Below are 16507 nucleotides of genomic sequence, written 5' to 3' on the forward strand. Positions count from 1 at the left end.
GAATCACCTGTATTTAATTCATCGCACATTTGCGCTTTTTACCTATAGTTGTCCACCTGTAATTGTAATGAGAAGTAATATAACGTAGATGAATTTGACTTATAATTTTCATTATTACGACACATGGTGCAGAATCCTTCAATATCCACTTTAATGAACAGCTCTACTTACTCATTCTGCCAAAAAATCTTTTTGAAGCGTATCATTTAACAACAGTCAGCGAATTACATTACGATTTGTTATATTGATGAGATGAAGAGGCACCACAGAATTGAGAAACATGATTATTTGTTTGAAATATGGTCGAAAAATCAGTCAGAACAGATAACAGACATTTTTTTCAGTCCTTGGGATTCGGGTATCTTGCGAAAAATGCATGTGATGTCTGATCATGACTGTACGTGTTTTCATGTCTAGGAATGTTTACTTTTACTAGTTTTAGCTGTATACAAACTTTTTTTAATATAAATCAATGTGCTCAGACATTTGCTATGCAATGATTTTTAAATTTTACCTCTGCCAAGTCAAACCTGGCGGTCCTAAGCCCGGATAAAAAGGAAATAGTCATTAAACCAAATACTGTGGATTCATTTATTTTCGTGGGTACCAATTTTCGTGGATTAAGAAAAACTTGCTTATTCGTGGATATTTAATTTCGTGGTTTTGCTGAAGTCTGCATACAAACCTATAGAAAATTTATCATTAGTTGAACATTAAATTTCGTGGTTTAATTGTGCCCACGAAATCCACGAAAATTGGTATCCAACGAATAATAATGAATCCACAGTATTGCAAAAGAGCAAATGTCCTATGTAAAAAGCGCAAATGTCCATTTTTAAAAAAGCGCAAATGTCCTATGATTTGAAGCGCAAGTGTCCAAAAATAAAAGCGCAAATGTCCTATGAAAAAGCACAAACGTCCTGCGCCGAATAAAATTCACAAAAGATACCAAGCTAATAATTTGGTATGCCATACTCGCGTTTCAAAGTATGGTATCGCAAAAAGATAGTGCGACCACAACGTATTGCACTGTCACGGGTTGCCACAAAACCAGATTCAGCCCACCATTTTTTCTTAAAATATCCTGTACCAAGTCAGGAAAATTACCATTGTTATAATACTATAGTTCGTTTTCTTTTGTGTTATAGCTCTTCTTTTATATTTGATCTGGTTCCCTCGGTTTAAGTTTGTAACCCGGATTTGTTTTGGTTTTTTTTTTTTCAATCGATTTATGAATTTCGAACAGCGGTATAGGTGGCACGGTAGTATGGGGATAATGATAGCCTTTTTAGAATTTTCAACACTTTCTAACATTGCAAAAAATTCAACATTCACAGTTAACTGAAGTACTTTCATTTTACTATTCAGAAATGAATTTGAATATGTATCATGACCGTTTACTTTTTTTGCTATTTTTAAAAACCTAAGGCCACTAGTACTTTTAGGTCTTTTATGGTGCAGTGAATACAAAATTTAAAAAAATTCTCAAAAATTCATTTTCATCTGTATGTAAAAATATTTCATATTTTTCTACACCTGATTCATCCCTCAGTTTGGGAAAGTAAGTTCAGTTGATACTGTATTTTTTGTCCAATCACACTGTTTAAATACATTAACCTAAGTACAAAAGAGCAACCTAAATTCTGGAATGCAAATACTACCGTGCCACCTATACTGCTGTTGCCTTATTTAAGTTATCGCATTACATATACAGTTAACACTAAACCAAAGGAAGGAAGTTTTAAAAAATATTTGTGAAAACAGAACAGAAAAACTTCTGACTTAGAATATCAATTTAAGATACAAACAACACTAATCTTCATCAAAAACTTTTTAAGTTAATATACACTTTAGTTTCTTACTGGTGGCCATGATTTTAATTTGTGTCTCTAAATTATCCTTGTCCAGAAATACTGATGATAAATTAAACAAATACTTTTAATCCAGCTTCAATACGGTGACAATTTCCTAAATTACAAAAACGTGAAAATATTGCAACGGATGAGGCATCTGATGCTATTTCGTCAATGATGGCAATCCACCCATAAACTGCATCAATGGAATAACATTAGTACAAAAAAATATGTTAACAACACTTCGATTTTGGCAAAAACTGTTAACAAAAATGTTAAAATGCTAATAACAGTTAACAAAATGGGTTGAAAACGGTTAACAGCTTTAATTTATCTCAGATAACAGTTAACAACATCTTGAAAAGAGCCAAAACAGGTTAACATAAAAAGGTATTGCCCCCACCTCTTATGATAGGTCACTTTTGCTTGAGGAATTACAATGAATTAAAAAATCCGTAACGGGTAAAATTAGGGATATCTTTTAGACGACTTCCCTCTGTATCATTTATATAGAATTGAATTTCTTTTATGAAACTTAACAAAATACCAGCTTCATACTTTAAATTAATTGGTTTCAAAACTAGTTTTTCATCAAAATATTAAGTGTCGCTCGGGGTGTCATATTTTGCATCTCAAGGGGTTGAGGCTTCCAATAAAAAACGAATAGATTTGCATATGAATCATGTAAATCTGTCTTTTGTCTGATCCTTTTTAATTCAAACACAACTACTATATTATGATAACAAATAAAAAACTAATAGTACTTCATTTTGTCTGTTTTTCTAGTCATATAAAACATGTGCTTTTGATTTCATAAATAGTAAAAAATGACTCAAAATATTTTTTTCACAGGTGGAAAAAGATTTCGTTTCCTTTTCAGTCACTATCACGGTCAACAAAAAGTCACTGATGTGGCTTAATGCACCGAAACATGGTAGAAAATCACAGAGCAGACCTCCATATAAGATTTTGCCGAAGCCACCAACAGTCAAACTCCATCAAAGTTCATCATCAGGCTCATATCGAAAGCGGACGTACACACCGCAAAAAGCCCTCACTCCAAAACGAATTCGGTTACTCTCGTCAATGAAACACTCACCGGCATCTTTATCATCAAATAACAAGATAGCTCCGAGAAGACCTGCAGACGATGACACTTCTATTCTTGCATGGCTATTTCAAAACAGCGATCCAACATCTTAAAAAAATCAATTTTGCTGCTGATTTCCTAATTTTTATCCAAATGGTAAATTTGATAGGTAGACCAAAAAGTATTGAACATATTACAAAAAGCTTTTGTGATCGCAGAATGGTCAACCCTCAAGCCGAAGAAATAAGTTTTGCAGTTCTAAGTCATAAGATACTATCAGACTTCATCGCCAGATATATTGGTTCTAACATTGAAACACGTCATCATGTTCCAAGAGGCTGACATGATTTCTTTGATACAAGATGTCTACCGTGCTTTCATGGGAGTTTGTTCCAAATATGTGACTGTCACTAGAAAGAACCGAGTTAATTCAAGAAAGGCAATGTTTACAAAGTTCCGTTAGCTGAAACAATGAAACACTGATCACAAACACAAATATCGATTGATGCCAATTGTCACCCGCCATTCCTTAAAACTTTTAAAGACCAAAATTTTGGCAGATGACGAGCTCTTTGCGGCCTTTCAATCGTAGACCTAAATCTTTAGGCGCCTCGTGTGCTCTTTGGCAAAGAAAAAGTTCCAAAAACTTGTCTATATCCAATAATTGTTTGCTTTGTATTTATTTGGTCTTCCAGTAGTGTTTTTCTTTCCTTGAATTTGTTCCATCTTCAAAACCGTCTGCACATAACATGAACTAATAATTTTGTTTGTTACCTAACATTTTCAATACAGGAAAACAAAAAGAATGCCTGGTCACACTTTGGGATATCAAGGTCCATGGCGATGAGGTCATTCTTTGGGATATAGATAACTATTGCGATGAGGTCTGATAGTATCTTTTGATTTAAAACTGCATAATTAATTACTGCATCTTGGGGATCGCCCATTCCGCGCTCGCACAAGTTTTCGGTAATGTATCCAATAAGTTTTTGTCCACCCATAAACTATAAAAATTTACCGTGAAAAAGTCTGTAGCGAGTTTTCCAAAACCTCTTAAGTAGTTGTTTCCCGATACCATAGTTCCGATGTTATATTTTTTTGACATACTGAAAATCTGACCGTCCCAAAGAAAGTCGAAGAGAAATATTGTCGAAAAGATATTTATTTGCTTTTATCGTTCGGAGAAAATATAGAAAATCAACAGCCATATAAATTGTTGAGAACAGAGTGTCATCGGCTTCATGTCTCCTTTAAGCAGTATTGTCATTTGATGATAAAGATGCCGGTGAGTTTTGCATTTGAGAGAGTAATCGATTTCGTTTCGGAGGGAGTTGTTTTTGCAGCATTCACAAACGCTTTTGAGGGGAAACTGGTGAAGATCTTTGATGCTAATGATAGAGTTTGACTGTTGGTGGCTTCGGCAAAATCTTATATGGAGGTCTGCTCTATGATTTTCCTACATGTTGCGGTGCATTGAGTCACTTCAGTGACTTTTTATCTGACCATGATAGTGAGTGAAAAGGAAAATTAATCATTTTCTAGCTTCAAATCAAAATATTTTGATTCATGTTTAACTATTTATGAAATCAAAAGCACATGTCTTATATAACTAAAAAACAGGCAAAATGAAGCTCTTTCAGTTTTTTATTTGTTATCATGATATAGCAGATGTGTTTGAATTAAAAAGGATCAGACAAAAGACAGATTTACATGATTAATATGCAAATCTATTTGTTTTTTATTGGAAGCCTCTACCCCTTGAGATGCAAAATCTGACACCCGAGCGACACTTTATATTTTGATGAAAAACTAGTTTTAAAACCAATTAATTTTAAGTATGAAGCTGTTATTTTGTTAAATTCCATAATAGAAATTCAATTATATATGAATGATACAGAGGGAAGTCGTCTAAAGTAGTTTTTTATCCAGAAATTTGTATATGAAGCCTCAAAATCTGCAACACCGAAAACTAGGGAGAAGTGTTTGAGAAAACAGAGCACTGAAAACGACTCATTTTGCTTTCAGGAAATAGATTGTGTTTCAGTTCCTTCCGTGCAGTACATTATATGGTACTAAGAATTCTAAATAAAGAAATTTAAATACTTGAACTTACTTTGACAGTTTTTCTTCGCTTCGAAATTGCCACCTCGTGTCAAACATAGCCGGCACCCCGTATGAGGCGTTCTACACGGTGAATTAATTAAGACAAAGTAAAATGAAACTGAACCGCAGTAGCTTTAAAAAGGGGTCTACAACTTCTACTCAAAACATGGTAGTATATGAGTGAGAATGCACGAGGTAATAAATATCTGGATCCATTTAATATGAGAGCTGATACTATTTCAGAAGGAATAGAAAATAAACAACCACAGAGAGATGCATGATAAACTGTATGAAAATAATATTGTTGTCTTTCTCTTTAAACAATTCAATCAGAAATATTAATAAAACAAAACCACCTTCTTACGCATAAGCGTATGCAATTTGCATTATTCAAACACAAACTGTAGCAGATATTTCAATAAAAAGAGTGTTGCGCTGTATGCAGAACAGCATATAAAAAGCATCGTTAATAGACAAATAGTATAAAAAAGAAGATGTGGTATGATTGCCAATGAGACAACTATCCACAAAAGACCAAAATGACACAAACATTAACAATTATAGGTCACCGTACGGCCTTCAACAATGAGCAAAGCCCATACCGCATATAGTCAGCTATAAAAGGCCCCGATAAGACAATGTAAAACAATTCAAGCGAGAAAACAAACGGTCTTACTTATGTTAAAAAATGAACGAAAAACAAATATTTAACACATAAACAAACGACAACCACTGAATTACAGGCTCCTGAGGCCAATTTGAAGAAGAATGAAAAGCAATGCATTCCTTACCTTTAAAATACCCCAAAATATTCTACAATTATATCTAAATTTCATAAACAAGCGAATGTAAGTACAGGTTTAAAGTGTCACACACAATACTAGTATTTGGATTCGAGCGTCACTGATGAGTCTTTTGTAGACGAAACGCGCGTCTGGTGTAAATACAAAATTTAATCCTGGTATCTATGATGAGTTTATTTACTGTTTCTAAACGTCGAGTTTTACGACTATCCCTACCAATTTCGGGAATGCACTTTTTGATTTATAACATGGAATTCACCATTGCTTCAAAATATGTATTTTTCGAAGAAGTGAAATCTAATTATCATTCAAACTTCATCATTGCTCTCATTATTAAGTAAAACATGAACACCTGAACACTAAAAAATCCTCACTCTGTTGATCTCTGTTGGTAGTGTAATACTAAAAGTAGTAAACACAGAATAGTTTTACTGATAACTGTTTTACCAATCTCGTGCAGTGAGGTAGTCCAAATATATTTATCAAAGTTGTACAAAATCGAACCTGTAAAGTTGTTGTTTATAGTTAACACGTTTTTGGTTAATTATAGTAAGGTCGGTTCGATTGGGATATTGAGTTCATGCACGAGTGAACTCATGTGGTTTAAAGTCATTCGAGCCATTGCAGTCAAAGTGTACAGTAGCATTTTATTAGTTTCTCTCCAACTTGTTCTTTTCGTAATATGGCAAGTTTTGAACGTGAAGATCCTCTATGACATTATTGTACTGACTTAACAGATAGAGACATGCTAACCAAAGTTGCAGACATAACCTTGAACAATTTCTTGAGCGGAACAAGTTATTACGATTGCTGATAAGTCACCAGCAGGAAGGGATACAGCTAAAGAATACCTGTCATACGAGCTTGCTTAGGTTTCCGATGACGAGAAGAAGATTAGGTCCGCTGCAACACGGACCTTGACGCACCAAGTAAAACAAGTAACACGAGCATGTTAAACATCAAGGTGATCAGTATTGTTTACATAATGTATAGTTTTTCATCATATTGAATATAAAATTATATTTAGATACAATTTAGTACATGCCATTTGAATATGAAAAAGATTCCCTCTTCATGATCTGTTTTGGGAAATGAGAAGAACATATATATATATAATATGAAAGATAAATTATACAAATTCATTCGTTTTAGACAGGATTGATAATGGTTATTGTATCCCGTTTATTATGATTCAACCAGTTTTACTGTTATATTTATCAAGAACTATATAAAAATGCGGAATTTGTTTCAGAAGCTAATCCAGAGAAAGGATTTGTAAAAGGTGATCATTTTTTACCTACATATAGTTAAACAACACGTTTGGGAATATATAAATTAGTTCTTCTTTTCATGGTATCCAGCTGTTCAGTATACATCATATTTTTAATGAGTACTAACTATTTAAAAAAGTATATAGTTAACATGAGCTATAACTAAAATATTATTATACAGTACCCAAGAGTTTCAATTTGATTATTGTTGCATAATCTACCACTGGGAATGATACTAGTACATTTCTTTTAAGTTATTACTTTTTGAGTAACTATTTTTCTTAATTGCTGGGCATATTTGAGTTAAATCTACTGATAGTTATATTAAGGCACTAGACTATTAATAATTTAATCTACTGGACAGGTTGTTATTTGAGCCGCTGGGTTAGTTGTAAGTGAAGCCACTAGGCATGTCGTAATATTAGCAACTTGGCTATAGTTATTCAAACCGCTGGACTGTTGTCATTGAAACTACTGGGCGGGTTTAATGGAGGCCACTATTCGTGTTGTTTTTGAAGACATTGTACAGATTGTGTTATTGATGTCACTGGGAGTGTTTTTATTGACGCAACTTGGCGTGTTGTTAATGACGCCACTGGGTATGTTGTTATTGACGCCGCTGAGCGAGAAATATTGACGCCACTGTGCGTGTTGTTATTGACGCAACTTGGCGTGTTGTTATTGATGCCACTAGGCGTGATGTTATTGATGGCACTGGACAGGTTGTTATTGACGCCACTGGGCGTGTTGTTATTGAAGCCACTGGGCAGGTTGACATTGAAGCCACTGGGCGTGTTGTTATTGAAGCCACTGGGCGTGATGTTATTGACGCCACTGGGCGTGTTGTTATTGAAGCCACTGGGCAGGTTGACATTGACGCCACTGGGTGTGTTGTCATTAAAGCCACTGGGCGTGATGTTATTGACGCCAAGGGACAAGTTGTTATTGACGCCACTGGGCCTGTTGTTATTGAAGCCACTGGGCAGGTTGACATTGACGCTACTGGGCGTGTTATTGAAGCCACTGGGCAGGTTGACATTGACGCCACAGGGCGTGTTGTTATTGACGCCATTGGGCGTGTTGCTATTGAAGCCATTGGGCGTGTTGACATTGAAGTCACTGGGCGTGTTGTTATTGAAGCCACTGGGCAGGTTGACACTGAAGCCACTGGACAGGTTGTCATTGAAGCCACTGGACAGGTTGACATTGACGCCACTGGGCGTGTTGTTATTAAAGCCACTGGGCGTGATGTTATTGACGCCACGGGACAAGTTATTATTGACGCCACTGGGCGTGTTGTTATTGAAGCCACTGGGCAGGTTGACATTGACGCCACTGGGCGTGTTGTTATTGACGCCACTGGGCGTGTTGCTATTGAAGCCATTGGGCAGGTTGACATTGAAGTCACTGGGCGAGTTGTTATTGAAGCCACTGGGCAGGTTGACATTGACGCCTCTGGGCGTGTTGTTATTGACGCCACTTGGCGTGTTGTTATTGAAGCCATTGGACAGGTTGACATTGAAGCCACTGGGCAAGTTGCTGTTTAAGCCACTGGGCAAGTTGCTGTTGAAGCCACTGGGCAAGATGATTTTGACGCCACTGTGCAGGTTGTTATTGACGCCACTGGGCGTGTTGTTATTGAAGCCATTGGACAGGTTGACATTGAAGCCACTGGGCAAGATGCTGTTGAAGCCACTGGGCAAGATGCTGTTGAAGCCACTGGGCAGGTTGTTATTGACGCCACTGGGTGTGTTGTTATTGACGCCACTGGGCGAGGTATTATTGACGACACTAACCGAGGTAGTATTGACGCCACTGGGCGTGATGTTTTTGACGTCACACGGCGAGGTATTATTGACACCACTGGGCGTGTTGACATTGAAGCCACTGGGCAAGATACTGTTGAATCCACTGGGCATGTTGTTATTCAAGCCATGGGCTAAAAGCTAATCCATTAGGCATGTGGTTATTGACGCACTTGGTTTGTTGTTTAAGACGCCACGGGGAAATTTGGTATTGAAGCAACTGGACAGGTTGTTTGTTACGTCACTGGGCAGTTTGTTAGTTTGTTATAGTCGCCACTTGGCAGGTTGGTATTGAAAACATTGGACAGGTTGTTTGTAAAACCACTTGACAAGCTGTTAATGAAGACGCTTGGCTGGTTATGGTTGAATCCACTGGACTGGTAGTTATTGATGCCGATGGACAGGTTGTTGTTGACGCAGCTGGTCGTGTTGTTATTGAAGACACTGGACAAGTTGTTATATAAAACAACAATGCTGATTGTTAAATTAAGCCACTGGGCATGTTTTTATTGACTCCACTGGCCATCTTAGTATTTACGCCACTGAGCATGTTGTAATTGACACAACGGGGGAAAATTATTATTAATGCCGAGGGAAAGGAGGCGGTTGAAGTCACTCGGCAATTCGTAATTAAAGCCATGGGTTAATAGTTATTTGACGCCACTGTGTAGGTTGTTATAGACGCAACTGAGCGGAGTGGTATCGAAGCCGCTTGAGGTTGTGTGTGAAGCCAGTGGGCAGTCTGTTGGTGAAGACACTTGGCTTGTTCTTATTGCAATTGACGCCCATGGGTAGGTCGTCGTTGACGCCACAATTGAAGCCATCGGGCGTTATGTTATTGAAGAAACTTCAGTCTTGGCAAATTGTAGTTAAAGCCAATGGGCTGATAGTTAATTAAGCCAATGAACATGTTATTATTGACGCAACTGGATATATTTTTATTTTTACATATCGGCATGATGTCATTTAAGCCACTGGTCATGTCGTTTTAAAATATAGGCTGATAGTTATATTAAGACACCAGGCATGTTATTAATGCCACTGGACAGGTTGTTTGTAAAGCCAATGGGCCGGTTGTATTTGAAGACAGGGCACGGTTCATTTATTTTACATAAATAAGGCCATTAGTTTTCTCCTTTGATTTGTTTTACATTGTCTTATCGGGGCCTTTTATAGCTGATTATGCGGTATGGGCTTTGCTCATTGTTGAAGGCAGTACGGTGACCTATAGATGTTTATGTCTATGTCATTTTGGTGTTTTGTGGATAGTTGTCTCATTTGGCAATCATACCACATCAGTCTTCTTTTTTATATGTTCTTATTGACATCAGTGGGCAGCATGTTGTTGAAGACACTTGACGGGTTGTTGTTGAATACACTCGGCATTTAGTAATAAAAGTTACTAGGCTAATAGTTAGTTATTTAAGCCACTCGACATGTTGTTATTGACGCCATTGGCCAGGTTTTTATTGAAGATACTGGACTTGTAGTTATTGCAGACTATTGGGTAGTTGTTGTTGAAGACACTGGACTTGGTTTTGAGGACATTGGATTGATAGATGTTGAAGACACTGAGCTTGTTGTTGAGGACATAGAGTTGATAGATGTTGAAGACACTGATCTTGTTGTTGAGGACATAGAGTTGATAGATGTTGAAGACACTGGGCTTGGTGTTGAGGACAATGGGCTGGTTGATGTTGATGACACTTGCAGTGGCTTGGCTTGTTGTTGTTAAAGCCACTGGGCATGTTGTTATTACAAACACTTGGCGGGTAGTTATTCAAGACACTCGGCATGTTGATGTTGAAAACACTGGGTAGGTTTTTGTTGAAGACACATGGCAGGTTGTTGATGAAGACTCTGTATGTTGTTATTGAAGACACTGCTGACTGTTGTTGAATACTTTGGACAGGTTGTTTAGTTATTGAAGACACTGAGCTGGTTGTTCAAATTCTCGGCTGGTTGTTAAAGATATTAGGCTGTTTATCGTTGAAAACACTGGACAAGTTTTAATTAAAGGCACTTGGCTGGTTGTTGTTGAAGACACTAAGCATGTGGCTTTTGATGAAGCAACTAGGCTGTTTATTATTTAAGTAACTTAATTAGCATATTATTATTTTTTTAAGTCACTAGTCCGAATGTTTAGACAATACTGATTGTTATTGAAGCTATAAGGCTGAATTTCAGACATGTATATTGGTATATTATATAACAAAATTAATTTCTTTGAATAGTTATATTAAAGTTGCTGCCATACACCTTGATTGATATCTAGTTAGAATAGCTTTCAACAAGTAGTCAAATGTTCATATAGGTTTCGTCTCTCGTATACAAGAGCCAGTGCTAACACCTGTACTTCTGATAAGATCTTTTCTGAAACATAACGGGTTAAAACAGACCAGAAAAAACGATGGTTACGTTAGAGAAGACGTTCCAGCACAGTCAGTTATCTGTTCATAGAAATTCAAAAATTAGATAAATATTCAATGCTATTTTCCCGTTCTTTGTGTTTCGAGAGCACTTGTCTCTGCAAGTGGCGTCTCCCATGTAAGAGTTTGTGGTTATTTGATAAATATTTTATGTTCGTTTGAGTTTACGAATTAGAATTTAAATGTATTTATCAAAGTTGTACAAAATCGAACATGTAAAGTTGTTGTTTATAGTTAACACGTTTTTGGTTAATTATAGTAAGGTCGGTTCGATTGGGATATTGAGTTCATGCACGAGTGAACTCATGTGGTTTAAAGTCATTCGAGCCATTGCAGTCAAAGTGTACAGTAGCATTTTGCAAAATAAATAATATTATTAATCATATTATTTATTTTCAGATTTGTGGACCACAAGTATGGGGAAACCAGTACCAGCTGCTTAATAGCTATATATTTATATGAACTTTCAACAATATTATACTCATATTATATTTATAATAAAATGTGCGCTTGTCTCTGCATGTGGCGTCTCCCATGTAAGAGTTTGTGGTTATTTGATAAATATTTTATGTTCGTTTGAGTTTACGAATTAGAATTTAAGTGTGTTTTCCTAAGGAATATCATAAAAAGAGGAGTAACTCTATCTTATTTTATTACAAACAATATTTGGTGTGATGGACAAATTTATTATAAAGTGCGTCGACGAATATGTATCAACATTTATGTAAAGCGATAATGAACTATCAACCCAAAGCATTAGCTCAACCAATTCGTGGCTCAAGAAAAAAAAACTACAAATCATATTCTTTGTCATAGTGTCATAAAATCATAACATATCTATAAACCTTTCTTTTCCGTTCATGAATTAGGCCGTTAGTTTTTCTCGTTTGAATTGTTTTACATTTCTCATTTCAAAGCCTATAGATGCCTATGTGGTATGGGCTTTTTCAATTGTTGGAGGTCATACGGTGACTTATAGCTGTTAATTTCTGTGTCATTTGGTCTCTTTTGGAGAGTTTATTGGAACTCGCACAACATCTTACCGTTTTATAAGTAAATTAAATGTTCCATTTCAAATTTTTATGATTTTTGACCGCATTTATTTTGTGTCAGAAACCTAAACTATGTCAAAAACTTGATCACAATCTAAATTCAGTATCATGCTTGAATATTGTGTCCACACTTGCCCCATTGGCTCAGGGCTCGACCTCTGGTGTCGTATCAGGCTGCGCTCGGCGTAGTATTTTATCAAGTCATCGAAAGTATATTTATACAGTAAACTGTGTGCATTTATATAATGCTTACTAGGCTTATTGCAGGATGAATTGATAATATCCTATAACAAAAATACCATAAACTTTTTATAGACAATAATGAATGCAAATGTAAACACTGAGTCTAATTCATAAGATATTCATAATAACACTGTGTGAACATACTGAAGTAAAATACGATATTTAGAACACTACGTGAACATATTGAAGTACAATAAGATATTTAGAACACTACATGAACATACTGAAGTAAAATAAGATATTTAGAACACAACATGAACATATTTGAGTTCAACAAGATATTTAGAACACTACGTGAACATATTGAAGTACAATAAGATATTTAGAACACTACATGAACATATATAATGGTGTCCAATAAGATATTTAGAACACTACATGAACATACGGAGTACACTAAGATAATTAGAACACTACATGGACATATTGAAGTACAATGAAATATTTAGAACACTGTGTGATTATGTTAAAGTCACATGAGCAATACGATATATGGGAAACTTCGTGAACATATTGAAGTTAAATAAGATAATAAGAACACTGCATGAACATATTTCAGAACAATAAAAATTTTAAAACACTACGTGAACACATTGGAGTCCAAAAATATATGGTAAACTACACTGTGTGAACATATTGAGGTACAAAAAGCAATAAGATATCTAGAACACTTTAGTGGACATTTTAAAGAACACTATGAAAACACTAATTAAACAAATTGGAGTCTGATAAGATATTTAGAACACTACGTAGGACGTGGACACTAAATAAGTCCAACAACGGTTGCCGTCTTAATTTGTTTGTTAACCTTTTGAAAATAAGGACACTTATGAAACATACTTAGTATTCTATTATTGTTAAGTCTTATCTGGATATATATTCATTTTATCAAATTCATGAAATTGTTAAGAGATAAATCTGACTAGATTAGAGCAATATATACTGACCATCAGTCCAGCACCCGGAATTTAGAACTTAAACTAGAACTTAAAATGAACTCGATCACCGGTTTACAAAATTGACTCTTTAATTTTCGAAAATAATTGTCAGATAACAGTTTTTCATCATTTTAAAATTATATATGTAATTGACATTAAATAAATGTTTTGGATTAACCTTCTTTATGGTTGCTTCAGCCTAAAAAAAATGAACGCCAAAAATGTATCAACATATCTCGAATGAACAAATACAGTACTTATAGAATTATTGAACTTTTATGAAGTTTTGATAATGCAGATTAGAGTGTTTGTCGAGCCTGCGACTTTTACCGCAAAAGCGAGACATAGCAATCCTACATTCCGTCGTCGTCGGTGGCGGCGTCCACAAATATTCACTTTGTGGTTCAAGTTTTTGAAATTTTATTTACTTTCTTAAACAATTTCTACAAAACTTGGACAGAAGCTTGTTTGTGATCATAAATTAGGATAGAATCCAGAAAAAAATTATGTAAAAAAAAATGTTTATCCGTATTTTACTGATAAATGGAATCAGTTTTTCTGCCAATTCACCTTACATTCACTCTGTGGTTAAAGTTTTTAACAAATCAATAACTTTCTTCAAATATTCTTGATATCTACTCAACTTGGACAGAAGCTAGTTTATGACTAAAAGCTTGTTTAAATGTATCTAGAAGGAAATTTTGTTTTTATCTAAAGAGTCATTGACTGTCAAATTCATGTTCACCGACAAAATGATAAAAAGTCTATAATAAATAATTTAAAAGACATGGGCTCCATAATATGAGTTATCGTGACGTGTGTATTTTAGTCCAGACGCCATCTAATTTAAAACAATCAAGTTGATCTACGAATATAAAAAAAAACCACGTGGTTCGATTGCCAATGAGACAACTCTTCACCGTGAAGAGATCAAAATAACACAGAAATTAACAACTATAAACTATAGGTCATCGTACGACCTTCAAAAATGAGCAAAGCCCATACCGCATAGTCAGCCATAAAAGGCCCCGTAGACTGCCGTCTGTCATATAAGCAATCTTAACATCGACATAATAACTCATAGATAGCAAACTCGTGCAATTTGATTTTTCTAGTTCTGTTTAATGTCATATTATAGGTTAAACATATATGTTAATCGTCGTTTTTATCTGGTATAAGAATGAGTTTTGTGGATCGAATCAATGAAATGAATTACCTTTGTTTCACTTTCAATGTTGACATGTTTTCCTTATAACCTCTGGCTAAGGGGTTAAATTGAAGGTCACATGAATACGGATTAAATGAGATCAAATATTAACTTCCAAGTGAATAATTCATCATCGATCCTTCCTAGCTTATTTGTACAAAATTGAACTAAACTGCGGCTGCTAAAAGCAAAATCTATCCGAAAATGTAAGTCTTATATCAATTATTTTGAGGGTCTTCGGTGGTCGAGTGGTCTTAGTCAGCATTTTTTTATTCACTTATATATAAATAATTCATGCATATACATGTATATATGAATTATTTGATAGATATGTTATATAACAGATATAAGAAGAGGTGGTAATAGTGCCAATGAGACAACTCTCTCAGTTTGTAAAAGTAAACCAATATATGTGAAAGAACAATCTTCAGAACGCAGCCTTGACTCACACCAAACAGCAAGCTATAAAGGGCCCCAACAATTATTAGTTTTAAACCATTCAATCGGGAAAATCAACGGTCTAATATATACAAACGACAACTATTGAACGTAAGGTTCCTGACTTAGAACAGGTGGAAACAAATGCAGCGGGTTTAAACTTTTCAATAGATACCAACCTTCACCCTTACCTTAACAATATAGCATCACAACATAAAAAGACACACTATAGAAATAGCTCATGATGTAACATAACTATACATTAATGAAGTAAGTGTTAAATTACTTTATTACTGAATTTATCAGGCTATCTATTTTGTGTGGAGATCGTGGATATTTTTTTTATAGATTTTTCTGCACAGTTCTATAATCTATTTGCACTATAAATTGTCCGAAAAATATACAATAGGCCTATATATATGTCTTAACTTTTAGAATAAATATAACAACCCAGTCTAGTTTGTTTAATTAATTGAAGAATATTTATAGACACTTATAAAAATATGATCGGTATTTTAAGGTGTGATGATGTTTGCTCTTGTTAACCTTGTTTATCTGGAAATTGTTTACTTTTATCATTAAGTGATGAGCAATGTTTGATTCTGTCTTTGGGTGGAATGCCGCGTCGTGTTCGATCTGACGTCATTTAGAACAAGAATTAATTCAAAGGGTCAAAATTGAGAACGAACGTACATGTCTTTCTTGGGGTCACAAGGTCTTTAGATTTAATAGGGTACGACTACATATGTCACAAATGTCGTGGGAGGATGTTTTATTGCTTTTGTATACAATTCGAGTTTGTAGTGCAGAATATTCATTTTCATCCTGTTGTGTGAAGAATTTTATTCTCAACTATTACCAAGGCAGGGTAGCCATTTCCCTCATTTCTACCCCCCCCCGCTTTTTTTCCCCCGTTTCATTTGTCGAGGAGAATCTGATTTATTCATCAGCATATTTGGCTTTGAACTCAGTGGATTTTGTAAAACTGCGAGTGAATTTGGCACATTATGTCTTTTGTCTTCTAAATTATGGTCTAGGTATTCTATAATAAGAGTAAGAGTATTTTACTAATCTAACAATGAGTCCCCTCAAATAGTAGGGACCTCATTTTAAAAAGACCTTTATTTAATTTTTAAAAATGCACATAGACGAAACAAGGCTGTTTGAATTGTACACATGCTCCGCTTCTTGATATATACATTGTTTGACATATTTTGTTTTTCTGTTTTTTTCCGGGACGAACATTTGATATTCTATGGTAGATTTTTTTGGCGG

This window comes from Mytilus trossulus, chromosome 3 (genome assembly GCF_036588685.1).
Source record: "Mytilus trossulus isolate FHL-02 chromosome 3, PNRI_Mtr1.1.1.hap1, whole genome shotgun sequence".
NCBI classification, from domain to species: domain Eukaryota; kingdom Metazoa; phylum Mollusca; class Bivalvia; order Mytilida; family Mytilidae; genus Mytilus; species Mytilus trossulus.